The sequence below is a fragment of the Narcine bancroftii genome, chromosome 11, assembly GCF_036971445.1.
Source record: "Narcine bancroftii isolate sNarBan1 chromosome 11, sNarBan1.hap1, whole genome shotgun sequence".
Classification (NCBI taxonomy): Eukaryota; Metazoa; Chordata; class Chondrichthyes; order Torpediniformes; family Narcinidae; genus Narcine; species Narcine bancroftii.
This window is the reverse complement of record NC_091479.1, coordinates 49,311,015-49,325,642: the sequence shown is the minus strand read 5'-3', so window position 1 is coordinate 49,325,642 and position 14,628 is coordinate 49,311,015. Positions and strand designations below refer to the sequence as shown.

At 51.6% G+C, this 14,628-nt stretch overlaps 1 long non-coding RNA gene across 1 annotated transcript; it reads right to left on the bottom strand.

The window, feature by feature from the left end:
• Positions 1–2,261: 2,261 nt before the first annotated feature.
• Positions 2,262–6,811, bottom strand: LOC138745356 (uncharacterized). The gene is made up of 3 exons (XR_011346208.1): positions 6,627–6,811; positions 5,908–5,985; positions 2,262–2,769 (listed from the first exon to the last, which is right to left on the bottom strand). It is a non-coding gene; the product is annotated as an uncharacterized lncRNA (long non-coding RNA).
• Positions 6,812–14,628: the final 7,817 nt, after the last annotated feature.

Below are 14,628 nucleotides of genomic sequence, written 5' to 3'. Positions count from 1 at the left end.
CTGGATGCTCTACTCCGTGGACCACCCCGCAGTATCCCATCTAGTCCTGGAGTCTCTGTGTCAGCAATGCTCTGCTGACCACTGCCTGATGGCTTTGTGGTCAAATGTGTTTGTCTATGAAACCGTTCCCAGGAAGGTAAAGGGGCAAAGTCCTGCTGACTGGAACATTGTGCAGCACCAGGGCCAGGCCAATCTTTCGCAACACCTGAGCCAGGTAGAACCTCAGCACAGAGCAGCATTTGGTGCCCTTGCACTTTTGTTACAAGCACAGCCACACACAATTATGGTCATGCTGGTTACACCCTTGTCCCCATTGATTGATGATGTGCACGGTCCTTCTCCAGACTCTATCCATTTTGGACCCCCACATGAAAAGGAAATTTGTTTTGGGAATTGACAGGGTGGTGGTGTGGGGATGGGCCAAACCTGGCCCACGTGCAGCAGGACCGAAAGTTCCTTGCACATTGCACCTGATAATCAGGTTTTACCCGAATGACAGAGATGGGTATCTGTGTGGTTCTCCCTGTCTCCTGGACCTGGGGGTCTTTGTACTGCTCCCCATCTCCTTAAGTTGGTGCTTTGTTCTCCACCACCCCCACAAGAAATCCAAGACCCCTGGATGGAGGGCAGAGGCGCAGAGAGATCAGTGAGAACACGGGTAGTTTCAACAGGGTGGGGTCCATCCAGGCGCCTGATAACAGGAGGAACCAAGTGGGAAGGAGGATGCAGGGCATTCGATAGCAGGACATTGCAAGAGAGTGGATTCCTCGAACTCTTCAGGGGAGAAGGCGCTGGTCGATCCATCGGTTTAGGTGGGGCAGGGTATAGACATGGCAGCTGACTGGAATTGTCAGCGGGTTACTGAGACCTGGGAAAGGAGGGGAAGGAGGGTGCAGTAGTGTTCTGAGAGTGCTGAGGGAGAGGCAACATGGGTGCCACCTCAAGGCAATGGTCCCCTGATTGATTGCAGGGATGGGCTCTGTAAATAGACTCATAGATATCCAGCACAGAGCATCTTTGTCGCCCTGCCATCAGGAAGGAGATATGGAGGAATAAAAGCAGAGCAGCCAGGGAGGGAAATAGCTTCTTCCCACAGGCCGTGCGATTGACAAGGCAACATGAGCTGGATGGCAGCTAAGAATGAAAAGTGTGAGAGGAATATGGACTGATTACAACAGCTCAGCTAGCAGGAGAGAGGGGCTGAAGGGCCTGTTTATGTTTTCTCTATCTGGACCAGCTTTTGAGTTCAAGCTTTAAAAAACCCAATCATTTTTAAATTTAATATCAATGGTACAGAATGAATCAAGAGACAAGATGTCTGTCCAGCAGCAAGCGTCGAAGGCACTTCCTGAAACGGAGGCTCTGAAACCACAGGGAGGTTCTGGACGGAAAGAGGCCCAGCTTCTTCTGGAAGGAGGAGAGGAGAGGCAGGGGAAATGCGGGGGAAGGGAAGGGGAGGGGAGGGGCTAGGGATGCCGTCCACCGTTCACCTCCCCTTTCCTCTACCCCGTTCCCCTCCCCTTTCCACTGCCCGTTCCCCTCCCACATCCCCTCCCCCTTCCAGTCCCCAGTTCCCGTCCCCCGCTCGCCTCCCCCATTCCCCTCCCCCTTCCCTTCCTCCTACTCCTAACCCTAACCCCTAACAAAATCCTAAACCTAACCTTAACACTACCGATACCCCCTACCACCACTCCACGTCCCCTAACTCTACCCCCACCCCATCCACTAACCCTAACTTTATTCCTACGCCTATGCCACCCCCTAACCCCAACCCTAATGCTACCCACCATCCCCTAACCCCAAACCTCACTCCTCCTCTACCCCCCTGCTCCTACCCCCTTCCCCTATACCTAACACAAGCCCACTTCCCCGAACTATAGACCTAACCATAAACCAAGATATAGCCCTACCCCATGTCTCCTAACACTAACCCTAACTCTACCCAACTTCCCCAACCCTAAACTAAACCCTATCCCTATCCCTTACAACCTAACTCCTTCCCCTAACCCTACCTCCTACCCCTTCCCCATACCCGCACCCCCTACAACTATCCCCTTCCCCTAACCATACCTCCTACACCTTCCCCATACCCACACCCCCTACAACTACCCTCTACCCTATCCCTTACAACCTACCCCCTTCCCCTAACCCTACCCCTTCCCCATACCCGCACCCCCTTCCAATATCCCTACCCTATCCCTTACAACCTACCCACTTCCCCTAACCCTACCTCCTACCCCTTCCCCATCCCCGCACCCCCTACCACTACCCCCTACCCTACCCCTTACCACAACCCCTACCCTTACCCCCTTCCACTACCCCCTTTCTCCTACCCCCTTCCCCTCCCCCTCCTTCCCCTAGGTTAGGGGTAGGAAGGGGAAAGGGAAGGGGGAGGGGAAGGGGAGGAGGAGAAAGGGAGGGGACGGGGGAGGGTTAGGGGAGGGGATGGGGGATGGGAAGGGGAGGGGGAAAGGGGAAGGGAAGGGCGGAGGGGAAGAGGGAGGTGAAGAGTAGAGGGCTGGGGTTAGGGCATAGGTGTGAGGGCAGGGGAAGGGGAAGATGAGCGGGAGGGGGTTGGGATGGAGGAGGGGTAGAGGAGAAGAGGGGAAGTGGGTGAAGGGACATGGAAGAGGCAGGGAATGGGGTTGGCAGGGCCAGAGGGATATGACGGGGAGGGGTTCAGGCCATCATGATGTTGTCCGTCCTCTGTTCAGCTGGGATGCGAGGTTCTTCTGGACTCGTGTCTTGTCTCTGAGATCGCTCCTTCTCCTGGGAAGAGAAATACGAGTGATAGAGATACTGTCTCTGAGGCCTGAACACAATGACTTTGGAGGGTCCCAACACTTCCCCCATCATACCCCCTACCCCTGAACCCTCCCCTCCCTCACACCAGTACTCTCCATTTTTCTTGAATTCCTGTCCATATTAAAATCCTTTTCATGCCTTTTTTGGTCAAGCCTCCGCTACTACCCCGACAATGCATTCCAGCCACCCACTACATTCTGTGTGAATAAAATGTACCCCTCACGTCTTGCCTAAATTTCCCTCAGCTCACCTTATTTAGACGTCCTCTGGTATTCTCGCCCCAGGAATGCACACAATATTCCAAGTGTGGTCTGACGAGAATTTTATACATCTGCAACGATACCTCTCGGTTTTTGAACTCAATCCCCTGACTCCTGAAGGCCAGCACACAATACACCATCTTAAACTCCCTCTCAATTTGCACAGCAACTTTGAGCGATTTATTGCGCAGGATCTAAATATATCTCAGTCCTGCACACTGTTCATAATCCTGCCATTAACCAAGTGCTCTGCCCACACATTCTTGTAATCCGCATTCAATGAAGATATTGGTCTATATGAAGCTACTTTTAATGGGGCTCCAACCTTCTTTGGAATAACTGTTATTCGTGCCCTTGAAAATGACTCTGGAAATAAACCTGGACCAGTTGCTTATTTAAGTACATCTGATTTACAGGATATAACTCCATCTGTCACTTCTCTGCAAACTGGATGACCTATGACAACCTTCTACACTGTCTACAACATCTCTACCTCTGTGTCATCCCCTGACGTACCCACCCTCCCACTCCCATCATCATTCATAAAAATCACAAAGAGCAGGGGTCCCAGAGCAGATCCCTTTGGAGCGCAACTAGTCATTGTTCCATCTACTACTACCCTCTGTTTACTGCAGACAAGCCAATTCTGAATTCACACAGCCAAGGCTCCATGGATCCCATGCCTCCCGACGTTCTGAATGAGGCCACCGTGACGACCTTGTCAAGCACCTTACTAAATCTTCGTGCAGCACATACAGACCTTGACCTTCATCTATTTCCTTTGACACCTCCTCGAAAAACTCAATTTGACTCGTGAAGCAGGACCTGCTCCTCACAAAACTATCCATGAGTTTTCCCAGCATGTTTGGGCATTGCCCTCGGCCCCAGAATCTGCAGACTTCCTGGCGAGTCCCTCCCTTACCCCTTCCCAGAGCTTCCGCATCCATTAGAACATCAAGCATTGCTGCCCAGTACAGGCCCTTTGGCCCATAAAGGCTGCACTGACCTTTGTAAATGTTCTCCACAACCTTTACCTGTACCACACCCATAGGAACATAGGAAGTGGGAACAGGAATAGGACAAAAATGGCCTATCGAGCCTGCTCCGCCATTCAATACGATCATGGCTGATCTAATTTATGACCAAACTCGACCTACCCTGCCTTCTCGCCATATCCCCAAATTCCTCTATCATGTAAAAATTCTGTTCCCTTACATCCACATGCTCGTCTCAGAGACTTTTATATGTACCTATTCTACCAACCGCTACCACTTTCTCCGGTGACGCATTCAAAGCTCTCACAACTCTCTGCATAAAAAAAATCTCCCCTCACCTGAAGCGGATGCTCTCTGAGATTTGCACCTGACACTTTAGGAAAGGTTTCTGGCTGTTCATTCCATCTAAGCCCCCCACAATCTTATTTAGAATAAGTTATTAAGCTGTGGAAGGGGCAAGTTGGGAGAGGGAGGAGGGGAGAGAGCTGGTGGGGGAGGGGTGAGAGCTGGTGGGGAGGGGACAAGGCCGTGTTGTGGAGAGGGATCAGGACCGCGTTGAGGTGGTGAACGGACAGACATGGGTGGATCTACCTGCCGAAATAAAGGAGCAATAAGAAGGCCATCTCGGGATCTACCAGCATCTTCTGCGGCTTGATGTCTCAATGGAAAACCCCCTGAGGATGGAAGTAGGCCATGCTCTGCTACAGCTGGTACATGAACATCTGGCAACACAACGATATAACATGACCCCACTCTGCCTCCACACTGGCCGGGTCTATATCCTGAGGGTAAGGGGAGGTGGGTGAAGGGCCCCTCCCTGCCAATCAACATCCATCCTCATCATCCTCTCCACCCCTCTCCCCTCACTACCCTTTCTCTCCTCACCAATACCCATTGAGACCCTCATGCACCCTTCATCGATATCCAGTCCCCAGCGAGACTCAGCCAGTAAACTCCTTCATATCCTCCAACCCCACCATCCAAGCTTGCCCCAGTGGACAACTTGACCACCCAGACCCACAACCACCTTGATGTAGATCATGGGAATGGGCTGCTTGGCCTTGTTTAAGTGCTGGACCATGCAGTGAACCGTCTTGGGAACATAGTCCAGACCCAGATTCAAATAAACCTCCTCTTTCTCTTGGACACAATACAAACATGTCAGCTGGATTTACCCTCCAAAACCCCGTGCCTCTCCCAACAGGAGTGCCAGCCCCTCCTGCTCTCTGTAGGCCTGATGCCCCCACTGCTCAACACAACATGGCATGAATCCAACGGCTCAGTGAGCAGAGCGTCAACAGGCCGTAGTGGACCCATCCGCTGCCCCATCATTCGGCTTCTGGTGAGACTGCACAAAATGTGCAGCTCTGACCGCCCTCCCTCATGAGGCAAGGATTCACCGGGGGAGAAAAACCATTGACGTTTCGAGATGAGAAATGTTTGCAGCCGGGTGTTGGCTGGGGTCGAACATGTGGAGGCTGAGTTGTTGGGACGATTCAGAGCAGGCGTTGATTTGGAAGCGCACCAAAAGGTGCCAAAAGTGAGTTATGGGGGAAAGTACATTCGTGAAATGAATTGGGGAAACAGACTGGAGGGGCTGAGTGGCCGAATTTGGCGACCTTGTCTTGTGGTCTTGGCTGCTGCTGTCTGGAGTTGAAATGGCAAGAGGTCATGAGTTAATGGGTGAGGAGCAGGGCAGCCAGCGTCAAAGAGTCAGCACTGGTCAGAGGGGCAGGATGGAGGCAACAGAGAGGCTGCAGCGAGACAGATCGATTGAAGGAATGGGGAAGGTAGCAGCAAATGATATGCATCAGAGTGAGGGTGGGGTGGGTGCAGGTGGATCTTACCTTGACTACAGAGGAGAAGTTGAGAAGAGGGACAATGATGGTGTGATCCAACTTTCGCACGATCTGCAGTTTGCGGTTCTATGGCGAGAGAAGAACATCAGCAAGGCTGGGCGATGGGTCGGGGCCCTGAGGGGCAACTTGTCCAAGTTGAGGGGGGAGGCGGGGAGGAGATTTGTCAAGAGGTCAGAGGTGGGGAACTCCAAGGGAGGCCGAAGTGGGGGACTTTTCGAGAGTCAGTGGGGGGGACTTTTCGTGTCGCTGGAGTGGGGACTCGTCAGGGGGTTCAATGAAGTATCATTTCAGTTTTTATGATTGTTTTCCCAGCTTCTACTAAACAATGAATTTGCAGAAAATCTTTGATATTTGCCAGGTGAGTGTGTGTGTGTGTGTGTGTGTGTGTGTGTGTGTGTGTGTGTGTGTGTGCGTGTGTGTGTGTGTGAGTGTGTGTGTGTGTGTGGGGTGGGGGGTTGTGTGTGGGGAGGGGGGCTGCTGTTGTGGGTTTGTGTGATTTTCTCTGTTTCCAAACCCCATGGCTGCTTTGGTCTCTGTCAGATGCTCCTCTTTCCACCCACCCTTCAAAAATGTGTTTGGGGTGTTTGTCAATTGGGTGTAATTGTGTGAAACGGGCTCATGTGTCGCAAGGGCCTGTGAACGTGCTGTAGGCCCTAAATTTAAATATCAGGGTTTTTCATTTCCACACAACTGCTCCTCCCCCTCACCTTGAATCTCTTGTCTTGCAAGATCTTCTTGATGGCAATCAGCTCTCTGGAGTCCACCAGCCTTGCCTGGTACACCACACCGAAAGATCCATTGTCGATGATTTTAACATCTGTGCAGGACTCCACCTTGGGGACGTTGGGTCCATGACACGGTGTGGCCACCTCTGTTGTGACCTTATTGCCATGTCCTCTGGGGAAGAAGCAGCAGCATTTACACACCCAGAGGGTACACAACAGGTCATTTATCCCAACCCAGCCTTGCTGTCCAAGTTAGTCTCTACCCCTCCCTCTAACTCCCTTCCAAGGGTCACCTAAATGTCAGAATTGATCCTCTGGTGGTTCGTTCCAGCCTCTCAGTAGAAATATTGCCACCCCAGGTCCTTTTATGATCACTCTCCTCAGACTGAGGCCAGTTCTGCAGCCGTTCACTTTATCTACAACCCTCCCTCCATGAGAGGATCGGGTCATCCTGACCTTCAGCACGTCCCGGTGAGATGAACCACTCTGAACCCTACCACGGGTTTAGCAGAAGCCCTCCACATTCCCAGAAGCTCAGCAACACCGTGATCTTCCATGATGCAAGCGAGACCTCGTCGCCTGAGGGAGCAGGTGGTGCGGAGAGAGCCCCACTCTTCACCGCTCAACTCTGTTGGGTCCGCCGCAGCAGAAACACTTTCTAGCACCTTGATCCAGGTCCACTGGGGGAAAGAATCCTATCCCGGTTGGGGGTGTGTGGGGGTGTATGCAAGGGTGGAAGGGATCTTGTAACCCGGTGGGGGGGGGTGGCGGGTGGAGGAGCGGTCGTGTCTCTCAGTGGACAGATCCCATTCCAGGTGGAGGGGGAGCTCTGTCCCATTTCTGTTGAAAGGTCTGCTTTCCATCCCCCTCGCAACTTCTCTTCTCCCTCAGACACCTCACACTCTCCCCTGCCCCGAATCCTCTACCACACTCTCATCCCCCACCCAACACCACCCCCATGGTTTCCCCAATGCTTTCTGTCCCCTCGCACCCCATCCCCCCAGCTCAACCCTATGTCCCCTATCTCTGATCTAATCTCCCTTGACATTAGCCTGTGGTGCTACCCCGTTCCTTTGTTCTCCCCTCCTGTCCTACAGACCCCATCCCTGTATCCCCTCACATGCCATTGTTCTCCCCTCCCCAGTCCCCTCCAGCTGCCTCATAAAGTGCCCTGCACTCAGGATGGGGAGAGGGGATTAAATGTAGCCTCCATTCTCTCCGCCCACACTGGGTAAAGGATGGTGCCAGAGGAGTCTCTGTCCCAGTAGGGGAGCATGTAACAGGCTCTTTATCTCACCCATGGGTGCAGGGTGCTTCCAAACACAACCCTGTTGATCAGAGGGTCCCTGGGATGAGACAGCGTCCTACTCCGACACGTGGGCCAGAATCCCCTTCCAGGAGAGACATCTTTCTTTTGTTGCTGTGCCATGGCACGACTCAGCTATGGCTGCCCAATGCAGTGACATCATCACCCCCTCTGTGTCATCATCTCCCCCCTCTGTGACACCTCCCCTCTCTGTGACACCACTAGTGTAATGGGCAGGGACATCCAACCATTTAAATCCTCCTCAATTTCCCCAAGCAATGGGAGAATAATTCAGCTGGTCTAAATTACTCGTTGTTATCTATTCTAACTCCTAGATATTTGATCCCATTTTGCCGCCACATTTGTTGACTATTTTCTTGACATTGGCTCTAATCCCCCTTCCTAAGTGACATGATTTTGCACATATCCCAAAAGAACTTATACCCAGAGATGTCCCCATAGTCCTCCAGGGTGGAGCACAACTTGGGCAATGAGTGTATCCGGTCTGTCAGATATATCAGAACAACTTCTGCAAATAAATTGATTTCATGCTCTTCCTGGCCTGTTCTGAAACCTTTAATGCCTGAATCCTGGCAAATGGCCTCAGCTAATCGCTCCATGGCCAGTACAAACTCACTCACTGGGAGTGTGGGGGAGGAGTCAGACCTTGATTGGCATGCCTGTTGGCTACCTCTGTCCCTCTCATCTCGACATCAGTGGCTCAGGTTGGGGGAGTCTGTGCTGCCTCCTGCAGTGCACAGCAGCGCTGCTGGACCACCTTTATCTCCTTATTTTCCTGGGCCCTCTCCAAATCTTTCCTTTCTATGATCTCACATTGGTTTCTCAGGAGAAACACTGGCAGCCAAAAGGCACCCTCTGATTCCCCTTAGATTTTGGGAACCCCGACTTCTTGAAGTGGGACCACACGTGGTGACCTATTTTCTCAAGATGTGGATCCAGGAGCTTGGACCAGTCTACCAGTTTGCCGTGGTCCGCCAGCATGCTTGCCAAGCTCCCGAACCCTGCACTCTCGTCAGTCCACCCGCAGATCTTGTTCTCCCTGCCTGCACTCGATTTCCTGCCCCAATTCCAAAGCATCTCCACTGCAGCTGTGTTCAGTCGGAACTCGAAGGACCCTGCTCACTGCACCAATTATTATGTGTGTGAAACTGATTCGAGGATTCCCAAGGGTGGCGAATTTGAACACAGTTGTCTTTTATTGACACATGTAGTGAAGTCGCATGAGGAGTAAAAGACACACACAGACACAAACTCGCCGGATTAATCGATACACTTGCAACCACTCGTGGATAGAAGACTTGACAATCAACGTGTCACATATGATACCTTGAACAGGTCATTCATTCACTCATTGATCTTGGATGCCTGTGGGTGGTAGGGGATATGCAGGTGGCCCCAAATACTTGGCATCACCACCCATTGCTGGTCGGACGTTATCCGATAGGGTATTCCACATATGGACCACGCTAAAATGGTGCTTGGTCGGCCCGCTGGCAGGACATCTGAGTATGTGCTGACCATCGTGAGAACATATCACTTTTTATTTTGGCAGGGGAGAGGCCTGATATGGTCAATTTATCAGACTTGGCCAGCTCCCGAACCCCAGCGAATGCGGCCCTTGGTTTTAATTGCTGACAAATAGGGCATTTGGCCTTCACAGTTCTTGCAACATCATGAGACCCCCAGATCCTCTGTCCATCATAGTGCCCCCATATGCCCACATTTATGATGCACCAATGCTGCCAAGGCTCCAGGGTCTTTCTGCTTGGGGAAAATAGTGGCAGAGCATATTTGAGCAGCTCAGTCCACAGTGGCATCGCGTCAGCTTCAGCGGTTTTCCTGGAGGTGTGTCCATCCACATGGTGGACCCTGACTATTATTTTGTTGTTCCACCTCTCAGAAGATCTGCCAGTGCTGTTGTCCTCAGAGCACGCAGCCATGGATCTGCCTCCCTGTCTCCTGACACCGACCCATCCACACTGACGTGCTGTTTGGCACAGCCCAGAAATCCTGTTGCACTGATCGGAAAAGAGGCTCCTGGGCCCGCCTGGTTGTCCCTTTTCGGATCAGTGCCACAGCTGCCAGCTTGGACAGTTGGCTCTCCCCTCCACCTCACCCTCTTGTGTCAGTACTTTATCTGTGGTGGGCTGGAGCGCTCCCACCTTACACCACTGTTTTTCGCACCTCCACCAGCCGGAGCCGTCAGTAAACCAAGCTTTTTCCCTGCTGTCCAGCATCGAGGGTGTTGAACGGTTTGCCCCAGGCCATGGTGCCAAGCTCTTCTCGGGGTCATTCAGGTGGGAGGCTGTCACTTTCGGGCAGGACATGATTTGTTCTTGCAAGTGGCTCAGCCCTTCGATCCCGGCCTCTGTGCGGTCTGCCATGTACCACTTCTTCGGTCCGCTGTGAGTGGCATCTGCAGATTTAACCCATCACATGTTGGGGAGGTGTGGCTGGAGTGTGACTGTCTCTGCTGCCATCTGGTTCTCTGTGGTGAGCAGGCGAGCATCTGACACTCAGATGGGGAGTCGCGGGAGGCACCTTCCAGGAGGGAATTGAACAAGAATCTGTGTGGGACTCGGCGACCTTGCCTCTTTTGCTTGACGCTCCAATAGGCCATTGTCTTCATGGCAGAGACAAGTCATTCAATGTGTCTTCCAGTTTTGAGGGGTTGGGGATACTTGTGGTCAGTGGCAGTGGTGTTCAACAGCGTGTTTTGCCATTAAAGAAGCCATTTGTTGTTCAGGTCATCAATGAAGCGGAGAGTTTTTTTTTCTGGGCAACATTGTACAGTAGATGGAGGGGCAGGGTGAGATGGGGAATATGTTGGCAGCAGTAACCCAAAAGACCCACAAACCTTTGTGCCTCAACTTGTTGGTGGGCACCGCAATGAGGATTTTGCTTTGAGCAACCATTGATATTTCTCTGCTGCCTGGATGCTCAGGAAAAAGACTGTTGGACTAGGACCCTGGACCTTTTCCAGGTGGTGCCTCCCTGGTGCCAGTGTCTGGGGCGTTGCTGCTGGTGTCCAAGACATCCTAAAGTGGGCCAGAGGTTGCGGTACATGGAGATACCAATGACATAGGGAGGAAGAGGGAAGAGTTCCTGAAAAGTGGGTCCAGGGCGTTTGGTGAGAGCTGAAAAGAAATAGCATGAAGGGAGTCATGTTGGGATGACTGTCTGGGCCATGCGACAGTGAGGGCAGGAACAGAATGAGGTGGAGGATGAAGGCGTGGCCTGAAGGTGCAGGTTAAGAGCTCCTTGAGGGCATCCTATTTGCCTTGCTCGGGAGGCTGATGTCAGAAGTCGATGAGCCTTGCTGCCATGTCCTGATGAGCAAGAACATCATGGAGGAGTAATGGATGTCATCAGCGGTGATCTCTTGGAGGTGGAACTGGTCCTTGGCCTGTTTGAACCCCACGTGTGGCTGCGACATCCAGAACGTTGACAGCTTCAACCAAACCATCTGAAGCGCCGCCTGGACCGTGATCTTCACATCCAATTGAAGGGCTGGGTCCTGCTGAGGTCACCACTGTAGCAGGCGCGCTCTCGCGAAGTCTGGAAAGAATGACATGCACCCAAGAAGTGGAAGTGGAAGATAAGTTGCTTGAACAGGCAGCTCCAGCCTCCGGTTGGAAGGCGATCCTCCCGTTGCTCATTGATTCCCACGATGTGGGTCATCCCCTGGGATGAAGGGCATTGGCCCCAACGGGGTCTGCGCTGTCAGCGTGTTTGTCGGCTCTCTAGTGTAGTGACTCGTGTCTCGGTTAACAGGCCACTCCAACTCAATATGTCAGAAGAATATGGAGCCCATATTTACCAAGGGTGGGTGTGGATATTTACATGAAACCCTGACACTCCCTTTCACCTGAAGGCCTCCGTTTATTCAATGAAACTTTAAAGTAACAGACAGTTCTGTTGAGGCGAGAAGGGGAGAGGTTAGGATATTGGGGATGAAGGTGGGAGGTGGTTTCTTTATTCTTTCTTTTATAGATGCCACACATTAGATGAGCATTATTATTAATTGTGTGAATTTGTTGTGGTTTTAAGTATATAAATATTTTTTTTAAATTATCGGCAGGACCACGAGTGGCAGATAGGATCATGGGGACTCTCACCCCCCAACCCACCCACCCCAAATATCAATGGTATAAACCGGGTTCATTGTCAACATCGTCGAGGATCCCTTCCACCTGCCCACAGCATTTGGCAGCTCTTCTCATCAGGAAAGAGGTCGAGGAATATCGGAGCCAGTAGCAGCAGGCCCAGAAACTGATTCTTCCTGCGAGCAGTGAGAATGGAGAATGATGGATGACCGGCTCAGACAAAGACTCCATGACTCTGCTATTGATTCAACAGAATTTATTTCTTTTTTGGGAGGGACCGCAGGTGTATCATTTGTCTCTCTGTGCGTAGGTCCCGTTGTGTGTTTGCAGAGGTTTCCACCATGAATACAGTTTCCTCGGGTTAAATTTGAACGGGTACAGAGGAGCTTTCCTGGATTGGAGAATGTATCTCATGAAACAAAGTTAACTGAGTTCGGGCTTTTCTCTTTTTCACCCCAAAATTAACTTTATTCTAAAATTATTGACCAAGAGGACAACTGTTCCATGTCTTTTCTCATCCTCGTGTTGCATGCCTATATTCCCTTCACTGCACACGTTCTCTGTTTAGCATCATTCCACCACTTTGACACCTTGTGGTTACTCCCTGCACTCTGTGGTTGAAGGGGTTCCCCTTAGTCTCCGCCCCTCAAGACCCGGAGGATTAGAGTCCATCCCCACAGCACCCTCGTGTTGGCTGCGCCAAGCCTCAGTGCATCTCTCAGCAACCTGGAATAGGCCGGTGGGCAGCGTTCCCTCACCCACATCTCCATGTGCTAAAAGACCAGCAGGTTAACGTTGAACAGTTATGCCCTTCGGACCTCGATGTTGTGCTGACCTATCAATTCCAAGCAAAATAAAAACTAGACCCTTCCTCCTTCATAACCCTCCATTCTTGCAATGGAGGGAGTGCAGAGGGGATTCACCAGGCTGATACCTGGAATGGCAGGAATGACTTATGAGGAAAGATTGCGCAAATTGGGATTGTACTCGCTGGAGTTTAGAAGATTGAGAGGGGATCTCATAGAGACATATAAAATTCTGGCAGGACTGGACAGAATGGATGCAGATGGGATCTTTCCAATGGTGGGGGAGTCCAGAACCCGGGGCCATGGTTTGAAGATACTAGGCAAACCATTTATGACCGAGATGAGGAGGAATTTCTTTACCCTGAGGGTGGTGAATCTGTGGAATTCATTGCCACAGAGGGCAGTAGAGGCAGGTTCATTAAATATATTTAAGAGGGAATTAGATCTATTTCTTCAGTATAAGGATATTAAAGGTTACGGAGAGAAGGCGGGGACGGGGTACTGAACTTTAAGATCAGCCATGATCTCGTTGAATGGCAGAGCAGGCTCGAAGGGTCGAATGACCTACTCCTGCTCCTATCTTCTATGTTTCCTTCATTCATGTGTGCAAGAAGCCCTTAAATGCCGCTAATATTTCAGCCTTCATCACCACTCCTGGCAAGGCATTCCTGGCACCCACAACTCTGTGTAAAAACAAGTACCCCTGATATTACCCCTGAACCTTCCTCCCTTTGCTTTGGGGTTCTCATGTTTGCTTCTCTTATCTGGGTTTCAGGCAGACCAAAGGGCATCTTTCACTGAGATTCTGGTCTTCCAGCAGTTCTGGATGTCTGTCTCTGGATGCTCTGCTCAGGGGACCACCCCGCAGTATCTCATCAAGTCCTAGTCTCTGTGTCAGCAGGAATTCCATGCTGACCACTGCCTGATGGCCCTGTGGTCAACAGTGTTTGCCTATGCAACCATTCCCATGAAGGTGATGGGGCAAAGTCCTGCTGACTAGGACATTGTGTGGCATCAGGGCCAGACCAATCTTTCGCAACACCTGAGCCAGGTAGAACTTCAGCACATAGCGGCTTTTGGTGCCCTTGCACTTTGTTTCCAAGCACAGCCATACACAATAGCCATGCTGGTTAGGGTTATGCCCCCATTGATTGACGACGTACATGGTCCTCCAGACTCTATCCATTTTGGACCCCCACATGAATAGGAAATGTGTTTTTGGAATTGACAGGGTGGAGGTGTGGGGATGGGCCACACCTGCCTCACGTGCAGCAGTACCCGAGAGCTCCTTGCACCTGATGACCAGGTTCTACCAGATTGACAGAGTTGTTCATCTCTGTGGTTCTCCATGTCTCCTGGAACTGGGGGTCTCCTTACTGCTCCCAATCTCCTTGAGTTGGTACTTTGTTCTCCACCATCACCACAAGACAACCAAGACCCCTGGATGGAGGGCAGTGGTGCAGAGAGATCAGTGAGAATACGGGTAGTTTCAACAGGGTGGGGTCCATTCTGATGCCTGATAACAGGAGTTAACCAACGGGGAAGGAGGATGCAGGGCATTCGATAGCAGGTGGGGCAGGGTGTAGACATGGCAGCTGACTGGAATTGTCAGGGGGATACTGAGACCTGGGAGAGGAGGGGAAGGAAGGTGCAGTTGTGTTCTGACGAGAGAGTGCTGAGGGAGAGGCAACATGGGTGGAACCTCAAGGCAAGGGACCCCTGAATTTTTTGCAGGGATGGGCTCT